General features: G+C 43.4%; 1 protein-coding gene across 1 annotated transcript in view; it reads left to right on the top strand.

Annotated features, from left to right (window-relative positions):
- Window positions 1-63: 63 nt before the first annotated feature.
- Window positions 64-20,572, top strand: part of FNDC3B (fibronectin type III domain containing 3B) — a 206,927-nt gene continuing 186,418 nt past the window's right edge. The window contains exon 1 of the mRNA XM_065674575.1: window positions 64-292. The gene's annotated coding sequence lies outside the window, so the exon portion shown is untranslated. The remainder of the gene's footprint in view (window positions 293-20,572) is intronic.

The raw sequence follows: 20,572 nt of genomic DNA, 5'->3' as shown, positions 1-20,572 counted from the left end.
GCGGGGCGGAGGTGGTGGCGAGGGGCCGGCCCGGGGCGGAGCCGCGGCTCGGCGGGGCGGGGGCAGCAGGGCCGGCGCGTCTCGCCGCCGCCCGCCTCAGCCGGCTTTTCGGCGGGAGCCTCTACTCTAGAGTGCGCGGTAGCGTGGGCCGGCCGCGGGCCCCATGTGGTGCCGACATCACTGACATGGCGGAATCCCCGCCGAGCCCTCCTGGCACTCGCTCTAGCTAGCCGGGACTCACCGCCGCGCCCGGCCCGGCTCGGCTCGGCGCCCTGCACCAGCCCTCCGCCAGGTAAGGACGCGCTGGGGGACGGGGGACCAGGGCGGGGAGCCCGGCGGCTCGGGTCGTCTCGTCTCGACTCTTCTCGACTCGGAGCTGCTGTCGGCTCGCAGCCCCGGGGAGCCGTGTCGCTCCCCCCGAGGCGCCGCTCCCGGTCCCAGCTCTTTTGTTCGGCGGCAGGGCGGAATCGCGGGGCGGCGACGGGACGCGGCCGCACTTGGCGGAAAGTTTGCCTCGCTGCCGCCCCCTCCTCTCGCTGCGCTCCCCGCCCGGCCCGGCTCGCCCCGGGGCCCCTCCGGCTCCGCGCCTCCGCGGGTAGCTCTGCGGCACGCGGGAGCAGCTCCGCCGTGGCCCTGCGAGGAGCTGGCGGCCGGACGGGCCCTCCGGCACCGCCCGGTAATCCCGAGGGGCTGCCGCTGTCATCGCCCCTGTCCTGCCGCCCTCCCCTGCCCTGCCCTGCGTCCCGCCGCGGCGCCGGGAGGGAAAGCGCGGGGGGCGGCCGGTGCGGCGTGCGGGGCTGGCGGCACGCGTGGGTGGGTGCGTGCATGGCGGCCCCCGCCCTGCCGCGGCTGCCCCGCAGGAGCCGGGCCCGTGGGGCGGCGGGGCGCAGGTTGGCGGCCGCGGCCCCGCCGAGCGGCCCGGGGAGGCGGGCAGGTGAGGCCAGCCGGGCTGCTCCTCGCCCTCAGCTCCGTCTCAGAGCGCCTGGATCCAGGGGGCACGTTGGAGAAAAAGCTGAGGAAAGGCGCGAGCGACTTCTCCCGGCCCCGTCCTCCCCGCCCGGCTCTTGGCTGAGGCGGCTCTGGGAAGGAAAACCCTGGAAACTTTTTATTTCGCCTGCCAGACACCTTTTAAAAATGGCACGCTACCAGGAGACCGAGCGAAAAAAGAGCAAGCCTTTTAAAAGCTTAATCTCGCTTAGGTTAAGACCACATCTGCATCCCTCCCCTCTGCCTTCCCCCCCCTTCCCGGTTCTCAGAAATGTTCTATTTAAATAAGGTTTTGGCTAAGGTGGTGCGGCCTGGAGTTAAATGTAATGAACCGTTTGTCCCGTCTGTATCTGCAAAATAAAAGGTGGGGGGCAACTGCCTCTCTCCATATTAGTATTTCATTTGCATTTCTTTGTGTGCTTCAAGTACCTAAAAGTATTGGCTTGATTCCCTAAAGTGGTGGTTTCTCCATCACAGATGGGGGAAACTGAGATGTGGAAAAATTGAATATTCTTGTTTGGTGTGTTTTCCGGTTATTTTGGATTTTTGTGCCGCCTTTTTTTTTTTTTTTTTTAAATTATTTTTCATTTGAACTCAGTGCTAGATTTGTGAGAACAGAATTCATGTATCCTGGTTCCCTGGGCCCTGACCACATTTGCTGTATCCCCTAACCGCTTACCCTGCAGAACCCAGGGCTCAACTAGTACTTTCCTGAAAGGTGCCAAACCAGTCTAACTCGAGCTTAGCAATGTGCTAGGTAATGGGATTTCAAACTTGCACACATGTTTTAAGTCTAAACAGTATTTCTCAACTTTTTTTTGGGAAATACTCAGCTTGCTTAAAAAAGGTTGGGACTGCCAGGCCTGCTAGCTCCTTGCTGCCTGTACCGGACTGGAGCTCCGCTCCTTTCTGATGGGGAGCAGCTGGTATGGACATGGATGACACGATGTGTGCGCTTGGGTGGAAATATAGGTAAAGGCATCTCTTCCATAAATCTCAGGAATGGGCAGTGGGCTGCTTCCTGATTGGAGGAATCTTGTCCCTCTCATTTGGCCCACCGGTACCCTTGCTCACCTTCTGTCTATGTGTTTGTCTGGTCAGAACATGCTGCCAGTGCTACCAGTAAGAAAACGATTCTTGGCAGTTTTCCTGGGGTCATTTTGGGTCTCACACAGAAGCGGTCTGTTAGTGCTTTTCTCTTAATCTTCACTTTGTGGTTCCTTCTCGTTAGTTTTAAAGCAGTTGTGGTTGTATCAGGGACCCTGCTGTGACAGAAGTGTCTGTTGCCCCAGGAGTATTGCATGTTGTTCTTCCCAGCTCAGTATCTTTTAGCTAGTTTGTGCCCAGAGATGAGTCTGTGGAAGTTGATTTAGTTTATACTTTTTGAATTTTATTTGAACCATTGAGACTCACCTGGTTTGGGTTTGAGGTCACTGCTGGGATGGTGATGAGGGGGAGTTTTCATGCTGTTAGCCTACAGTTGGCCAAAGGACAAGAAATGAAGACAGCATCCAAAATAAGCTGATATTCTACTATAGCCAAGAAGCTTAGAGGTGTAACTCCATACTGCAAGCTCTCGGAAAAGTCTGTAACTTCCCATCTGAAGTGCGTTTATTCTGGCACTATTTTTTTTTCCCTCTACATGTGGCATTTAGTGAGCAGAAAGTAGATTTCTGTGTCGTACCTCTTTCTTAAGAGAGAATTTGTGGTTTCATTTTTTTTTTCCACTTTGTAGATTTCTTTAACTTCTCTGAAGAGAGAGAGGAGCAGTTAAGGGTGGTTAAACTTCTACAATTTATAAATTGTGCAAGAAAACACATACAGATAATGCAGCAAACTTCTGCATGTGTGCTGTTGTATTCGTGAGCTTTCTAATTAATATAATTGGCTTTTCCCTCAAAAATGCAGGTTGTTGGTCTGGTGAGCACTAGCAAGGTTTACAGTGTGAATAAATGTTTGTAGTGTGAGGATCTTAATTCCTACAAAATACAAATAATTATATAAATGTCCCATATACAGCTGTATAAAACAAACTGCACTCCGTAGTGCTTTTCTTCTCAATGCAGTTTCGTATTCCACTCAAAAGGAGAGACATGAGGGAAGATGGAGTGACCTGTAGGAGCAGCAGTTTGGGATGCTCTGGGAGGGCTTCCTGGCTCTCCACCAAGGGTGCCATGGTAATGGGTGTTAGGACTGGAAATCAAATGTCCCAATGCAGTAACTTGCAGCACACTGCACAAAACCAAAGTCCCATTTGTTTGCAGTAGCCCTTAGTGTACAGCAAATAAAATAAATAGCGGAGGAAGCTAGCAGCCCCTCTGTAAATCTCAACTGTGCCAAATACCAGTGAGGCAAAGGGTTTCTCAAATGTGTTGCACAGAGGACTTGTGCCTAGGTGATCTTCTCTGTGCCGCTGAACGGCAGCGGTTGAGGATCCTTTGGAGACAGGAATATCAGAAGTGTTGTTTACAGCCAAGATTTAGTGTCCATGTGTGATTGTCCCTGGAGATGGAAGGTATGTGGGAAGAAAGAAGTTCTTCAAACAAGGCAGTGGAAATAGGAGACGCTCGATACACAACGGTAACAGGCCATCTACAGGCAGGAATGTTGGTGTGTCAGCGAGCAGATAACTCTCCAGTTTCCAGTGGGGATGCAGTGGTTTGCATTTTTACCAATTTATTCTAAGCATCTCTTTGCAAAATTGAAATTGGAAGCCTCCTCTTTGTTGGATTGCAGACAGCCAGGAAAAAAGCACAAACTAATTAAACATGATTTATTGTGGAATTTGTAACAGTATTGGAGAGATTAGTTGCCTTTCAGAAATGCCGCTGCGAATGTTAAATCTGTGCTCTGCTCTGGATGAAAGATGACTGTGCTGTTGCGCAAGTACACAAGAAAAGCGTAGTCTGTGTTTAAGTCTGTTCCTGAGCAGGAATATTCCCCGGAGGTCCCAGGTAGCACAGTTTTGAGCAAATCTTCACAGTGCTTTTAATTGGGAAATGCTGGCTTTCCTTGAGCTTAGGGATTAAAACATGTGGTTTCACCAGTGACATGCTTTCTGCGTTTGATCTAAGGAATCCTTTGTTTACAAGCAAATTGTGTTGTTTGTTAGCAGATAACAGACAAAATGCCGACTACAGCACTAGCTGTATAAGAAGCATGCTTTATTTGTATTTCTAGTGGTGACAGTTTATAATGGTGGTATATACAGAAAGTTACCATTTGGATACTCTCCTTATTAAACTGCAACTATGCATAATGTTATTTGTGTAATACAAAGTATCAAACAATTCCTAAGTAATTAAGTGTGTATTTTATATTATTTTTTGAAGAAGACAAAGATTGCAGCTAGTACTGATGTGTGGCATTTGTTTCTTCTGGCATCTGCTTCCAGTTCCTCTAGAAGCTACTAAGTGGAGTGAGAAGGAGGATTCAGTATTCTGCCTTTGTGGGGCTTTTTGATTAGTGTTTGGTTTTTGGTTTTGTTTTTTTTTTTTTGTTTATTTATGATAACTGAAATGAAACACTTGAAGTCTCTGGAGATGAACGCGATAGGCTTGTCTGATTTCTCTGTATTGACTTAGTGCATAGCTATTCTGTGGCAGCAATTCACATACCTTAAAGCATGCCTTATATATAAGTCTCTTATAGTTGCCTTATACGTAACTATGGACATTTCTATTATTAGGTTCTTGCACAGGACTCTAATAATAGAAAGTGTGTGCGTGTGTGTGTATATATATGTATTTAAACATATACTTCATGCTTTCAGGAATGTTTCATATGCAATGTTGAGGGAAGAGACACTGCTCTCAAGAGGCTGCTAATAAAAACTTCAATAAGCAACATTTTTAGATGACCATTGCCACCCTCGAAGATCCTTGGGATGTTGTGGACAGATTTCCCCATGCTTTTAATCTAAACTGGCAGAAAAGAATGTGTTCTGCTTAGTTTGTAGGTGGATCTCTGGGCCTCTGTGCAGCTGTGTCAATTTTACATGGTTGCTTCCTGTTCCTTGCTCACCCGCTAATAAAATGCTAACATTTGTAATATAAATCCCCATGTTATCTTGTGCCCGAAGTATTTCTGCATGATTCACTGTAGTGAAGTAGGATGGTGTGATCATTGTGGACCCTGGAGGCAGAAACAGTGTGGGAGTAGAGTTGTCCCGATTTTGTTTCAAGATCACCTTACGATTTTTCTTTAGTGCAAGATTAGTTAGCTGCTAAAATTTATTCCATTTTCTAAATCACCTTTATTGTGTTGCCTGTTCAATGGCAATTCATGTAACATAAGTGACCTTATGCTTGCTGACACTTGAGCTGATGTAGATACGTTATTAAGTATTATGCATTGCTCTTCACTTGTTACTCATTTACTGATGCGGAATAATGCAGCAGAGGAAAAAAAAGATGATAGCATTTGTGGATAATGAAAGCATTGAGTAGGTTTCCTTCTGGTCAGCTTGTATTTCTTGCAGGCTCGTGTAATGTCATCTCGCAGAGGAGAAAGAATTGCTTTCAGTGTCTCGTTACTAGCAAACGTATGGCAGACAGAAGCATCACTTTATTAAGATAAATTAACAGAGCACAAGAGACAGTTGGAACTGCAGAGGTTGTGGTTTATTCGGAGTGTGTAATGCCTGAACTCAAAAGCCTGAATAGTCGCTTTTGTCCGTAAGTGCTGATAGAGGTGGCAAGGTGGAAAAGCAAAAGCACAGCTTGGGCTTGACTTCCTTCATGAAGTATGTTGCTGTACTGTGTGAATTAGTATTTCACCTTTTATTTGATACTTCAGTGTCTGGAACTAAAGGCTTAGGTTGAAGAGGAAAGTGGAAAAAAGCCCTGCTTTTGTAACAAGATAAGGCAAATTGGGATATATCACATGCCTGATTCTTTTAGATCTATTTCAAGATGCAAGTTTGAGACTCAGCTCAATATGTGCATGTGTGGGGCAGTCTGTTCTCCTAGCCAAGGGTTGATTGCATGGTTGGTGTTTTGCTTTGAGTGTTTGGCTTGAACAGTTAAAATGTTGGTCTTTTTCTTCCCCAGTTCTTAATCCATGTTACTTAGCACATACTAATATCCTGTTCTTCTGTGAGATACTCCGAGGAAATTATAGTCTAATTTCAGTGGATACCTTCTTATTAATGGTATTAAACATTGAAGAAGTGGGTAAAAAGTAAGTTGACATGTTTCATCAGAACGTGTTGGTGGTGTTCCTCTAGTATACAATGCTGCACAACACAACTGTGACTACCTTGGACGCCATGGCTTTTAAGGTGAAAAAATTGTTCCTGTTCAGTTGCACTGACTGAAGGATGACAACACGGTTTTGAAGGCTGGTTTCCACTGAGTCATCCCCTGAGCTGGGCAAAGGGGCATTTGGCTGCTCTGAAATCTTCTGCTTTGGCAGGTTAACTAGGAAATTTGTTTTCAAAGCATGTCTTGGGGAGGGAAGAGCTACAAGCCCTGATTTTTCTGATGCTGGAAAGCGTTAAAAGATGTGGCATCTCAAAGAAAAGCAAATTGAAAGAAAACAACTGTTTCTTATGCTGTTTTTTTTACAGGATTGTTTTCCACTTTAATGATTTTTCTGATTCCAAGGGCTTCTGCTTTTCTCAGTGTCCTGCTTGCCTGTCCTTTCTTTAGCATGCTTATTCATTAGCCACCCATGCTTTCTGATACTGAGATAGGGTTTTCCTTTTAATTATATCTCTGTATGATTTATGTTGTTCTGTTGGTTGCACAGTTGTTAAAGGTGATCCTCAGCCGTGCATTGAGGTTACTTCTGCTGTCATGCTCCAGACCGGAAGCTCACAGTGCCGCATTTGGTGTTGCAAAAGAAACATCCCTCCTGAGCAGCCGGTGCCATCTGACAATCTGTCTGGGGATCTGAGCAGCTAGATACACAATACTTAATTTGGCACAATGTTTGCTCTTTGCTGGCTTTTCTTGAATGCTTTAGATGTGGGTGAGGGAGGGCCTACAGATCTGTGTTTGTGGCATGCTGCATTCCTTTCTGTCCTGTTCCTATTTGCTTCATGCTCTTGTTCACGCAGTGGGTGTGACATGTGGCCTGTGCATGACTAAAAATGCAGTCATGTGGACACAGGACTGTTGTATGGGAGGAACACGTCCATCCACATGTGTAGTGGGGGTGTGCCCAGCATTGTAGCCAAGGTAGTTGTGTCTTGGCTCTGAGGTGGGTACACATGACACAGGAAGCCTGTGGTATGTGGTCCCTGAGGAGTTCGTAAGAGGCCAGGTGGTCTGATCTGGCAGGACCAGAGGGCACTGCTTTTGGATGATAGTCATTGTTGATGGTACCTGCCAGCCAGCCATGCAGAGAGAGAAAATCCATGGGTGTCTTTAAAAGCTGGTTTTGAGGGATGAATGGGTCAGAACTTTTCTGGTTTGTTTGGTAAGGGCATTCATGGATGAAAAGGGAAGGAAGTGAGAAAATGGGAATGTAGTGAAGTGGCCTCATCTTTTGGCTGTCATGTGCAAGAGGGGAACATTAGGGCACAGATGTGGCAATACTGGAGTCAGTTAAGCTATGATGGCTTGCCACATGGTGAATATAGAGAGCCTAGACTTGGAGGCTAACACAGAAGCAGGCTGAGCTGCAGGGAGGTTGGTGGTGTTTATGGGCAAGAGGAAGACATGGCAAAAAATAAATCTTTAAATTAGAAATAAATCGTAACTTTAAGTTGCCAGTCTGAGAACGGTGCTTTCACTACATTTGTGTTGATAGCAGACCATGCGCATATGTTGCCTTCTCCTACACGAGTGACTTTATGTGGTTTGGAGGTGGAGAGTAAATGGCACCAGTATCACAAATAATGCCCATGTTAACTATGGAGTCGTGACAGTTTTAAGATTTTTGGATCAGTCAGATAGCTGGAAGAGTGATCTGCTGTTAGCTTTGTACACCATGACCCTGCAGGCATTCAGCTTTGCTCTGAAACACTCAAGCCTATTTTGTACTGGCAGGAAATACATGTTAGATGTTTTGAGGATAAAGGGTTAATTTTATAGCAATTCCATGAATATATTGATAATGTTCAGAAGTGTAGCTTGTTTGACACAGTTGTTTTCTCACTGTTTCCTAATCAGAAGTTAGTGATTTAGGTTACTGCAGGTGCTCCCTTCTCTCAGGTAATAATGATGAAAGTAACTCAGAATAAGAAAAAGTGAAACATAATTTTCTAGTATGTCTGAGCTTCACTTGCACTCACGCAGGTGGGTGATTCCTACCGTGGTGCCTCATTATGTAACTTCCTATTTGCATGGTGTCCTCTGGGGCTCTTTGTTATTAAACTAAATTATGTTTAGCTCAGCAGGACCTCAAAACAACAACAGAAACCCAACAAACAAACAAAAACCTTAAAGGACCAAACAAAAATTACTTCATATTTCACATCCTGGTTAACTTCAGCTGTTGTTGAGGTAATAGTAACTTGTGTTCAGAAGTCAGAAATACCCTATGGATTTCGTCAGACACACGGGTAATACCTTATTGCATGACTCCTGCACTCCTGCAGAGTACTGTGTGGCACTAAGCTGTTCCTGCAATGCCGGGAAGATCAAGTGTTGTAACAAGGTAGCAGCTTATGGCTCATTAAGATTTTTGCTACTCTATCATACCTTCCAACTTGCTTCACTTTTACAGGGCTTGGTACAGAGCAGTTGGGTTACATTATTTATAGCTGACCCGGAACTGATACACACAAATCTAATGGCTAAAGAGCAAAAAAAAAAAAAAAACAGTCAAATTCTGAGACCTAATTAAGTGTCTTCTCCCTACAAGCTCTCATGTGTGTGGTATTATATATTTACCCTTTCCCCTTTTGGTTAACAGAGCTGGACGTGCTTATCCAGATGTTCCAGCTGCCTCGTTCAGTGGGCAGGAAATGGCGATGGGGTGGAAATTAGGCAATCCTACTGCGTACAACTAAAAGTGTCTCTGATCTCTCTACCACAGCAGCCACTTCTGGCTAAAATACAAGAGTCAAGTCATTCATATACTTCTGTAACCACAATCTATTTCATGTACAAGGCAACTACACTTTAATTTTTATGCATCTGAATAGGTTGCTTCAGTGGATGTGTGAGAGCTGCTTTGTTACTGCAAAGAAATATTTGTGGATATAGATCACTGAAGGTAGACATCAACCCTTTCACTTCCTTTTGGCGTTTCTTGATAATGCAGTCAAACAGAATGATATTATGCTCTAAAAAGTTGCTGTAAGAAGTTTTTCAGTTTCTCAGACCTTATAGACTTTTACAGAGTTGTCCCTGCTAGCAGATCTGGGTCCTTGCTCATCTGCCTTAATACTTATTTCTCTAGTCCCTTTTTCCTTACGTTGTAGTCTAGACAAATTTATTCATTTCAGTGCATCCTGAATTGTTGGGTTAGTGTCAGTGGACAAATGTGAGTGGATAAATGATTGAAGTATCTTCTGAAATGTGAGAGTTGGGAGGTAGAAAATACGGCTATGTGAAGACAGTGAAAATAAATGAAGGGAATAGTTTGCAAGTAGGTTGTACTATTTATGGCCTTGCCATCATTTGATATTGTTTGATGTTCTCCAAATGAAATGTAAGCACATATAGTAATATGCTTTCTCACGTGAATGAGTTCACTTGAACAGTGATAATACCACCTTCGAGCAAATTTGATGTATCCTTATTACAGGCAGTGGTGTGATTTTTTTTTCCTGCAGCTGCAAAGCTGTGGGCAGTACTGGGAAGGGATGAGGTGCTGCTTTCTGGCTGTGGGTTAGCGACGTGGCAGTGGGAGATCTGTCTGCAAAGCTTTGGCCTGGTGCCTAGACTAGCCTCAGATGGTGAGAAGAGGTTTTGTACTCAAGTTAGAAAGTACATGAGGATGGCAGATTGGATCTGTCAACTTTCCTTCTCTCATGTCCTCAGGAGAGTTATTTTCCATTAATTATATGGCTGTAACTTATTTTTGTGTCTTCATTACCTATCGGTGTCCTGGCTCTGTGGAACAAGTGAGGTTTAACTGTCTTCTGGAGGTTCTTTAATGAGTATTTTGTATTAGCAGTGTACTGTATGAAGTACCTCTGGTTTAGCATTTGTGCACATCTCTGGTTTTTGCAGAAAATGTTTCCCAACTTACAACAACTTACACGTTTGAAAAATGAAATGGGATTTACTAGGTGGAACTGAACCTGACTCTTCTCTCTCCATATGCAGAATAGACTGTTGGGAGGAAGAAACAGAAAAACACGATTTGTATCTATTCTCTTCTGGTATATCAGACAAAGATTTAGTGTGGCTTCTATGTTTTGATGCCAACATCATTTCTTCATAACCCTTATGATCAATATTAGTGTGACGTTTTTTTAAAGTAGGTAAAGTGGCTTTGCTGTGCAGCTTCTCACACTGACCCTACATAGTGTGAGTGTGGTCTGTTAGTGGTGATGCAACCATGGCAAATGGCATGCACCAAAAGATGGTTTTTTTATTTTGCTTTTAGTAGAGATGCGCAGGGAGATTACTTGCAAGTCCTGCTGGGGCTTCCTTGGAAAAACATTCCGACTACCTGTGTTAGTGAAAGATGGATAAATTTGAAATGGTAGAATTGCGGGAGAGGGCTACAAGCATGAGTGGAAGTGTAGAAAGTCTTTGTCATAAGATAAGACGAAGTAATATTTAACAGGAAAAAAGTTTCAATGAACTTTACTATCTCTGAAGCCATCAGATGTAAACATTATGAAGGCATACGCGACTGTGTAAGCCAAAAAGCAGCGTCAGCAGATGAATGCATGATATTGATAAATACAATCTTTTTCAGAATTTGATCAAACTAGTCCAAAACTAGTCCAGCCATCCAAACAGGCAATGTCTTATGGCAAGCAGAAAGACCTAACTAATTTTAATGTATAGAGCTTTATGCAAGGCTATGAAAGAATATGTGGCTGTAGTGTTTTCATACAGGAGTAAGGAGCATACAGGTGGCAGTATGATTTCAAGGAGGTGGAAGAACAGAAAAAGACCTTCTGTCCCAGAATATTGCATGATGAGAATACTCAAGGCATTAGTTGCAACAGCAAAACTTATAAACCTGATCCTTAGTTTTTACATGAATTGACATGATAAAAATACTTTTTTCCAAGTCTGCTTGCACTTGCCATTATATATGTGTGGAGCTGTACAGCACTGGTGCTGAAACTTCTATGTGGCTGCAGTCATGGTGGAATTGCACTCCTATGCTCTGTTAACGATGTTTACTTTTATTGGTAGTCCTTTTGTAGTATAGCTTGATAAAAGGAGATGGGCAGCTTTCAAAGAGCTTGAACCATCAAGTCAAAGAGTAAAACTGCTTTCCAAACCAGCTTTATGAAAGTGGTGGATCAGTTCTCAGAGTAAATCTGGAGGTTTGTAGCCAAAACTTTACTAATGATAATCTCAAGGAAGGAGCATGTTAATTTCAGGGTAATGACAAGCTTGAAAGTAAAATCAGAATGCAAGATAATCTTTGTTTATGCTTTGGCTTAGGGATAAAAAAACCCCAAGATCATTGTTTCACAAATGTGAGTTTGAGTAGTTAAAAATCAAACCATCTGAATTTGTATTTTCTGATATAAGATAGAAATTATCCTGAAATACGATGGAAAAGCTTAAAAGAAGTGAAATAAGTAAGTGAATAGATCCGCAGTGCCAAAGAAGAAGTATTTTCAGTGATATAGAAAGGGAAATCTAAATTGGGTCACCTGCAACTTCAGAAGTGTCTGTAAAAACAACAAATTGCTAGTTATGTTTGCACCAGTACTCTGGAAGTGTACTGAAAAAATCAGCATGTAGTGAAGGTACTATGTAGCTGATTGCTTGGTAGCTAAACTGAAATTGCTTCAGTACTGGCCTGTGGTGTTCTCTTTCTCAGCTTTTGTCAGGCAGTAGTTAATGTGTCTTGGAGAGAGAAGGATGCAGTGAGTCCTGCATCTGAGTGTTTTCTCTTACAATGAGGAGTCACAGGAACTTGTTGACAATACTGTTTTCTGTGATTGAACTGAGGTTTTGTTTTGGGGTGGTTTTTTGTTCCAAAGAGTCAGGTTTTACTTAAATAAATTTTTGACACAGTCTCATTTAAGCTTGTGTGATGTGCTTTCATTTCTGAGCTATTTGGGGGAGAAAATTGTTTTAATTATCTTTATGTTAATGCAGAAAAACTGGGAGCTTGTTTCCATCCATCAGTGCTGTGAAGACTTGAAACAAAAGCCAAGCAAACTTCCAGATGGTTGCAGATCCTGGATCCCAGCCACTACCCAACACAATTCAGTACGCCTGACTCTATCATTTAACTGCTTACAAAACAGCTGGCTGCCTGGCTTATAGTGCAAACTTTGTCTTTGTTAGCAGTCAGCTGAAGGAGGAAGGTAAAGTAGTGTGGTGGGGCAGGAATGGTCTCTATAGGGTCTTCAGGCTTTGGCCAAGGCTCCTTGCCAGAGACGTAAGGATTAGCTTCTGAGTTCTCCAGGTTTATAAAACGCTCAGCTGTTGGCTTTTGAAGTTGTGTGATTGGGCAGCTGGGAACTTGGGTGGGACAGAGGATGAGCTGTATTGACAGGGGAACAATGGCTTCACAAGCACGCACACATGTACTCCCCTCACCCCACTTTTGGGCAGTGGGTGTGCACTATCTGAAATCCTGTCACTAATTAAAAATCACAGTAAGCTAGTGCACTTAAAGGTTGGTGGTTTTGTTTTGTTTTCATAGAATCATAGAATAGTTAGGGTTGGAAAAGACCTTTAAGATCATCTAGTTCCAACCCCCCTGCCATGGGCAGGGACACCTCACACTAAACCATCTCACCCAAGACTTTATCCAGCCTGGCCTTGAACACCATCAGGGTTGGAGCATTCATGACTTCCCTGGGCAACCCATTCCAGTGCTTCGCCACCCTTACAGTAAAGAACTTCCTCCTTATGTCCAATCTAAACTTCCCCTGTTCAAGTTTTAACCCGTTAGCCCTTGTTCTATCACTACAGCCCCTAATGAAGAGTCCCTGCCTAGCATCCTTATAGGCCCCCTTCAGATACTGGAAGGCTGCTATGAGGTCTGCATGCAGCCTTCTCCAGGCTAACAGCCCCAACTTTCTCAGCCTATCTTCATATGGGAGGTGCGCCAGTCCCCTGATCATCCTTGTGGCCCTCCTCTGGACTTGTTCCAGCAGTTCCATGTCCTTTTTATGTTGAGGACACCAGACCTGCACACAATACTCGAGGTGAGGTCTCACGAGAGCAGAGTAGAGGGGCAGGATCACCTCCTTCGACCTGCTGGTCATGCTCCTTTTGATGCAGCCCAGGATACGGTTGGCTTTCTGGGCTGTGAGCGCACGCTGAAGCCGGCTCATGTTCATTTTCTCATCAACCGACACCCCCAAGTCCTTCTCTGCAGGGCCGCTCTGAATCTCTTCTCTGCCCAACCTGTAGCTGTGCCTGGGATTGCTCCGACCCAAGTGTAGTTGTCATGGTTAAACTTCATAAGGTTGGCATCAGCCTACCTCTCAAGCGTGTCAAGGTCCCTCTGGATGGCATCCCTTCCCTGCAGCTTATCAACCGGACCACGCAGGTTGGTGACATCAGCAAACTTGCTGAGGGCGCACTCAATCCCACTGTCCATGTCACTGACAAAGATGTTGAACAAGACCAGTCCTGACACCGATCCCTGAGGGACACCACTCATTACCGGTCTCCAGCCGGACATTGAGCCATTGACCACAACTCTTTGAATGTGGCCATCCAGCCAGTTCTTTATCCACCGAGTGGTCCACTTATCAAATTTATGTCTCTCCAATTTAGAGACAAGGATGTCATGCAAGACAGTGTTGAATGCTTTGCATGAGTCCAGGTAGATGATGTCAGCTGTTCTACCTCTGTCCATCAGTTCTGTAGCCCCATCATAGAAGGCCACCAAATTGGTCAGACAGGATTTCCCCTTAGTGTAGCTTAGTTTTGTTTTTTTGGTGTGGTGGGTTTTGTGTTGTGGGGTATGTATATATATTTTTTATTATTATTTTTATTGGGAAAGTCTCTGGCTGGGGAGTTAATGAAATGACTGGGAACAGCATCTCACACTGTGGCCACTTGCTCAGTTATAGGTGAGTTGGTGCAAAGTGTATTCGAGTTCATTTTTATTGCTCTGATGGGATTTCAGCCCAGCATAGAAAGAGTTAATGTTGGCAGTAGGAACTAACTCCAAGGGGTGGAAGTGATGGTTGGAGAACCAGATTGCAGGAGCTTGCTGGAAGAACCTGGCTAGGAATGGGCAAGATGGGGCAGAGGAAGCATTCTTGTGCTGGGCAGGGGACCTGTAGGCAGGTTGGTAGAGTCAGGAGCACAGGCAGAAGCAATGATCTGTATGGTTTTATTTGTTGATGCCTGTATGTGGGTGGCTGGGTGGTGTGGTTTAATTCCAGTCCCACCCACAAACTGCTAAGCATTTCCTAATTTAGGAAGGTCCATATGAAAAAAATTTGTAGTGTGAAGTTGTAGTTGTTAATGTGGACAGCCAAACAGATCCTGCGATAATTTTAATTAGCATTACTAGCCAGAACTGGCTGTCGCTTTTAGGAGAAAATCATTAAATAAGTGTTGGCAAATAAACAATGTGATTGTTCCTTTGCTCTTGGTAGATAGCAGAATGCCTAACAGAGGTGATGCATTTCCTTATCCCCATTTTACAGCTGAGAAATCAAGACACAGAGGTGAAATAATGGGAGGTACTTGTTTCTTGGGGCTTGCAGCAGTTGAGGCTGAACTAGAATTATTCTCAGTGGTCTGTATGTACTGGGGGCTTCTCTCCCCAACATGGGACTTGACAAGCCTCCTGGCAGTGCGCAGTGCCCGAGTGCAGTTTGAGTATCTCCAGTCTCTCTCAGGGGAGTGTTGCTGGCAGCTTGGAGAGGGAGGTAACTAGTTATTTGGCTTCTCCTTAGTATATTGTATCTCTAGGAAATCTTTGTAAAAGGCTGACTTGTTATGGGTAAGGGGGGTGAAACCAGATTTCTTACACATGCCAACTAAGCTTTTGCGAAGTAATAAAGTTGTCAGTAGGCTGTACAGCATACACTTAATTTAGTAAGGTTACGGTTCTTTTTTAGAAAGGGTAAAGTTATCCTGGCTTACTTGTAATTTATATTTCTGGTGAGCACATAAAGTCATATTTCCATAAGAGGAGGAAATACTGTTCACTTCCCCTGGCTGATCCCATCTACTTCAGTAGCTAATCTTTGGGTTTTTATTTTAATGTTGCACCCAACTCTGATTAGCCTGGCTCCTGCTTCTTGCTGGTTCTTATTGTTCCTTAATGTCAGATCCTTGTTGGCCCTGAGACCATATGAATAAATCTTGTGCAGTGCTAGCAAATCTTGCTGGAGCGCTGTGCATCAAGCAGTTGGGTAAGTCTGCGCCCATGGCATGGCTGATTCAGTGTTACCAGCTCACAGATTAAACTGTGGTCAGCTAGCCAGCTCTGCATACATTGAAGATAACTTCATTTTGACTGCAATGCTAACTTTTCTTTACGAGTGTTGCACGTATTAAGTCAGATGCTGGCTAAAGAATATACACATGCTAACATGTTTTTCCAGCCAAAGGTGTAATCTCATCAGAGAGAGTACACTTGGATTTGTTTGACAGGACCTGTTTTATATAGAATAACAATGGTGATTATGTTCGTATCTTTGAATTCCTTATCACTGGAAGCCTAAATTGGCTTCGGATTGTTTTAGCTGAACGCTATGCCTTACTAATGGGATGTAATTACACTGGTCATCCTCCTTCCCTCTCAGTTGAAAGATTCTGGGCCTGACTTGGCCACTGGGATAATTCATCAGTCTCTTTGATACAGGTGCAGTTTTGCCTCTTTCCAAATACTGAGTGGAAAAGTTTAAGTGTTTTATTCCTGTATCACTTGCCCTCTTTGCACTTGTGTTTTGTAGTGGGGTTATACACTGTTAGATTTCAGTCCTTCCTAATTTATTCCGAAAAGCAGCTCATTTTTTGTTTTCCTGCAAGCCATGATTATTTTTTTTTGTCTGAATTGTCTTGACTTCAGTCTTGATTTCACTTTCCAATTTCATGTAGTTCTAGTTCACTTTTGTCCCTGTCCTTTCCCTCTTTTATGCTTTGTTTATACTGCATTGTATTTAGGTTGTCCTCTTTTTACTATGGGATCAGGGTAGCTTTTTAGCCAAAGTTTTCCTTTTTCTTGGATGAGGGGATCTCTTCATAGTTGCCTGTCTTTAAAAAAAAAAACAAAAAACAAACATAAAAGTTCCATGTAGTAAATTTACTTTCACATTAGTTTTCCTTCACTTCTAATCAGTTTTGGGAAACTAGCTTTTGTTCTTTTAAACCTAAACTGCATGATAAATCCAATTAATCTCCCTCTAATAATGTTTAAATGGTGTGGCGATTCAAAAACTCAGGGGATGACCCTGACTGATTCTGCGCAGATGAAACTTCCAGCTGTTGGGTTTTGAGTGTGTAGAAGGTGGAAGGATAGGAAAGCACTGGTTTTGTTCTTCCCCCCCCCCCCCCCCCATATAGGTTGTATGTGTATGGTGTAGCAAAGTTTTGTTTGCTGTTGAGCTATGTTTGAATTCCCTTTGTGGTGTAAATCAAATAATTCTCTATGTTGTAGGCAGCAGGGGAAGGAAGGAAATGGTTTCACAAGTGTTTGCAGTACAGAACTTGGCGGATCACCTTCCTTAAGTAGTTAAACATCGTGATATTAAAAAAGGAGGTGCTGCAATCCAACTCCGTTTGAATATTGATAGATAAAATACTACAGATGCACATCAAAGTGCAAGTTCATGGCCTGATTACACAACTCTGAGTTAGTGCTGCTACTGAAAGGTCAGTCCTGCCTCCAGCTCCATTTATTCCTATTGCTTCTCTTGGTTTGGCTCAACAAGTTAGACCCCTGGGTTGATCTGGAAGTTAACTTTAGACCTGTCCCAGCGTAGGCAGAGGGGCAGTAGCAAGGGTCTGGTGTACTCTGCTGGTGTTGATCTGGTGTTTGGCTTGCTTCAGCCTTTCCTGATCCTGCACTCACACAACCTGGCTATGGATTTCAAGCCACATGTGATCCCTCTTCCTGCCCTGGCCATGATGTGCCTTGGGGCACCTCTTGCAGCTGCCACCCTCAGCACCTTCCTCCAGCCAGCAGGGGTGGTCCTGCTGAGGTACAGTGCAAGGGGAAATCATCCTGTACATACTTCCACACATGGTGTCCTTTATTTTGGCTTTAGCCTGTTTAGTACTCATGCTGTTTGAAATCACAGTGTTGGTGATCGTTCTCCCTCTCTGCTGGTCTTGCCGCTTAACCCCCACCTTCCACACTAAAGGAAAAGGGTTAAGGGAAGGTAAGTGCAAAAATGTTACAGGTAAAATCTCTTTGTCTCGTCAGTGTTCTTTCTCGACACCTTGAAGAATTCCTGTAGTAGACGTTAGGAAGCCATGTGCCAGTTAAAAGGACAGTTTGACTACCTGGGTTTGATTTACATTACTTTTTGTCCTTCAGTGTTCACTTTAGTTGCCTGTCCCAATACCTCAATTTCTTCCTACTTTGAAACTCTCTCCTCTTTGTTTCTCGTATTTGAAGAGATGGGCTTTCACATCCTGTATGTGAAAGGATGTCAGGAAAGCGCTTCCTTTTCTCTTCTGAACAGCTTGAGGTGGAGATCTTGTCTGTTTTTATATTTGCTCGCTGCTTTGCTCTGAATAGCAGCCACTTAGCCTTCCTGGAACAGCGTGTGCTGCAAGAACACAAATACCCCAGATCTATAGAAATACTGTCTCCCAGGTAGAGGTACAGCTTGGCTTCTCCCATGGACAAGGTGTCCCTGGCAGTCCCTGTGACCTGTGCCTCTCCTGTGTGATTTGAATTCTGCATTAACTCTGTGTGATAAGAGTACCTCCTAATTACTGCTAAAATTTGGTAATTAATAGCTACATAAAGGCAGAACTTGTATGGGATGGAAGAGTTTATAGATAAAAGTTGGTCATTGCTTGTTAATTAAAGTCTGTCTTTTGTCAGGAGTAATTAGTGCAGCATTGGTAAGAGATAAACAAAAGTTCAGACAGAATACAGCTGAGCTGTAATCTGTTAAAGCCTGAAATAGCAAAGGGTCTGTTTGACTTGAAGTGCTTGTCCACGGATCCTTGACTTCAGCCCTTAAAGGGGAAGGGATAGCAAGCTCGGAAGCACAAACACAACTCTAGTGCTGAAATACCATGGTATGAATGAATAACAGAAAGGTATCTGTAACAGAGGTATCTCGGTTGTATGCTGGATTCCAAGTGGTATAAAGAACTATTAGATTATTAAGATCTCCTTTTAGTAATATCTTGGTTGGAAATCTCAGCTACTAGGATGCATCCAAAAAGAAGCTTGCTGAGATATGGGGCAAAGCTTAATGAAGTCTGTTTGGTTTTTCCACCCACGAATGTAGCCCTCAGGTCATGTTTCCCTATATGTGTGTGTATATATATAGAGAGAGAGAGAGGTCTGCCCTTAGACAATGGGCTTAGCTTAATTGAGTGCAGCTGAGCTTACATAGGTTCACCTACACTATGGCTACATTTGCACTTGCTGTTTTTCTTCACTTGTGTCTTGGGAGACATGGTTTCAGCAGTAGGCTTTGTCTTGCTGAAGGGTGAGGGAATGATTTAAATGTGGGCATGAGGGAGAGCTGGGATTCCGGACATGGAATAAGGTCTGTGTAATGCAGAAGGAATTCCAAGCATCTTTTTGGTTAATTCTGTTTTTCAGAGGACTGCTAATGTGGCTTGATGGAAACTTGCATGACAAGTGCAGCTCAGGATTTCTTGGTTATTTCTAAAAATGGTTTTCCTGAGTCTTCCCAAATATCTTTCAGAATTTGCAATACTCACACTTAAGACAAAACAACTCAAAAAAGTCAATCTTTTTACCTTTATTTTTTTATTAAACTACTGTTAATACCTTGTCAAATACTCCCAACACTGAATCTATTTTGCTCCAAACGAAAAAGAGCCCTGATCCCACCTGATTCAATTCAATTTATGCTTTCCTACTCAAGGACTGAATTTTACTGTGCTTGGCATACTGCACTGGAAATGCCTTATTTTTCCTAACAATAGGTTTGATTTTATAAGGAAAAACATATTTCCGCAATATTTGTAAGAACCTCAACAGCATTCCTTGGTAAGTTATAGTGTTGTCGTTTCAAGGGCGCACAGAAGGATTTTGGATGCTAGTTTTTTGTTACCAAAGTAGTGACATACAATTAAATTAACTAAAAAGCAACTGACCCAAACCAACTTGTCAGAAATGGACATCAGAAATGTCCATTATATTTGGCATTTGGTTTCTGTGGAACTGAATTTGGAAAAGCATCCAAAGGGACTTTATATCCTCTGAAATGCCCCATTATCTTCTCCCTTTTCCCCACCTTCCTACAGATGCTCACTTTCTGTAGTGATTACTCAGTTCAGAATAAACAGTGGGATTTTGACACGCATATAGGTAGCCTTTTCTCTGATTCACAGCACAGTAACTTCATAATTTTCAAGATACTCGTCCCTAAAATTGTGAAGTTTCTAAGCTGTTAAAATTATGGCAGTGATTGATAAGCTTCAGTCGCTTGCATTAAGATTGTGACATTCATGACTGATGTCAGCCAATAGTGTTAAAGAACCCTTTGAGGGACAAAGAAATGAGTAATGGGGATAGAGCTTGTTGAGGAAATTTTCCCCTGATGAATTGGTACTTGCGTACACTAGCTTCTCAGGAGGCTTAATGGTTTTGGTTGTGCCTACCTGATCCCTGGGAGTGATCAAGGCCAGGTTGGACGGGGCTTTGAGCAACCTGGTCTAGTGGAAGGTGTCCCTGACCACGGCAGGGGGTTGGACCTGGATGAGCTTTAAAGTCTCTTCCAACCCAAGCCATTCTATGATTCTGTGATTTTGCAGATTGAGATGCTGCTTTGAAACGAAAAGCTGAAGATACAGGAGAGTATACAATTTATGTGAATTTTGGAGAAAAACTCCAAAACCTTCATTTTTTTGATGTCATGTCTTTAAATTAGTTTTGTTGCATACAGTTGTCTTGGAGGAAGCCTTGAATCTTGTGAATTTGCTTCATGTTTGTCGGTTATCTTCACTGAACTGAAAAGATATCATTGAACCTCACCAGAAAAATTTTAACTGTTGTGTTTAGTTTCTTAACATTTTTTTTCTCTTCAGTATACTCAGCAGTGGTCTTTAGCTGGATTGTTCAGATTAAATTAGGAAATAGCGTTTTTTTGTAGGTCCGTATTGTGTTGTACACTTGAATTGACTGTATATAATTAGACACTTCATTTTGCTTCCATTTGACATCTTTTAACTAATTAGTTATTTGGGTTGCTTTATTTTGCATTACTTTATTTTCAGTTGATTAAGTATGCTTACTTACTTCTCTAAGGGTACAAAATTAAGAACATGCTAATTGCACAACAATTCTGGCATGTGTAGATTGCCTCAGTGTCACCTAAGGACAAAGACTTCTCTGCTTACATTGCTGG

Source organism: Lathamus discolor, chromosome 3 (genome assembly GCF_037157495.1).
Source record: "Lathamus discolor isolate bLatDis1 chromosome 3, bLatDis1.hap1, whole genome shotgun sequence".
NCBI classification, from domain to species: domain Eukaryota; kingdom Metazoa; phylum Chordata; class Aves; order Psittaciformes; family Psittacidae; genus Lathamus; species Lathamus discolor.
The sequence above is the reverse complement of the archived record's forward strand: the minus strand, read 5'-3'. Positions and strand labels throughout refer to the sequence as shown.